The 772-nt window shown below is 29.9% G+C and overlaps 1 non-coding gene across 1 annotated transcript; it reads right to left on the bottom strand.

Moving 5' to 3' along the window:
• Positions 1-106: 106 nt before the first annotated feature.
• Positions 107-179, bottom strand: TRNAT-UGU (transfer RNA threonine (anticodon UGU)). The gene has a single exon. It is a non-coding gene; the product is annotated as a tRNA-Thr (tRNA).
• Between the last annotated feature and the right edge of the window lie 593 nt (positions 180-772).

The following is a 772-nucleotide window of genomic DNA, read 5'->3' as shown; positions in this document are numbered from 1 at the left end:
TTGTATCTAGCAAAATTGTAAGGTAAAAAACATAAAAGATCCTGGATTCTCCATTTAATTCGGGAGAAAATAGATTCTTGTTCGTAGAACATCGATAGAGAAAAAAAGCCGACTATCGGATTTGAACCGATGACCCTCGCATTACAAATGCGATGCTCTAACCTCTGAGCTAAGTGGGCTTACATAACGGAAATAGTGTAACAAATAGAAATAGGTATAGTATAGGAAATGCGTAAAATCTCAGATATTAGTTATTAATCTTACCTATTAACTAGTTCTAAATTTGAAGTTATACTTATAAAAGTAAAAAAATACTAAAACTTCTTAAAGATAAAGTTAGCTTGATATGCTTAACTATAGGATATTAAAAAATAAAATTATAGAATTTATTGGTATTTTCATTCGATTATTATAGACTTTATTATTTGTTAATAATTTGAGGATTAATATTTCACTAAGGGGAATATAGAGTCAGAGTAAATAAAATTGCTAATTCTGATTAGAAAAAAAGAATAAATATCAAGCATTATAGTATAATTTTGAATACTATAAAAAAGTAAGACGGGAGGTGGGGGAGGTAAAAGCTTTTGGATATATTGATTCGGATTGAATTGCAAATACATCAAGGATAGAATCAATTCAATTCTGAATTGCAATAGGCAAGCGAGGTCTCTCAAATAGAGTCGAACTGAACTGCTAGACTACGTTGAGCGATGAACTCAATGATTCAAAAAAAACTAAGAGATGGATGAAATTACACAAGGAATCCTGG

Source organism: Aegilops tauschii, chromosome 5 (genome assembly GCF_002575655.3).
Source record: "Aegilops tauschii subsp. strangulata cultivar AL8/78 chromosome 5, Aet v6.0, whole genome shotgun sequence".
NCBI classification, from domain to species: Eukaryota; Viridiplantae; Streptophyta; class Magnoliopsida; order Poales; family Poaceae; genus Aegilops; species Aegilops tauschii.
Note: the sequence above shows the minus strand (reverse complement) of the source record. Positions and strands in the feature narration are given on the sequence as shown.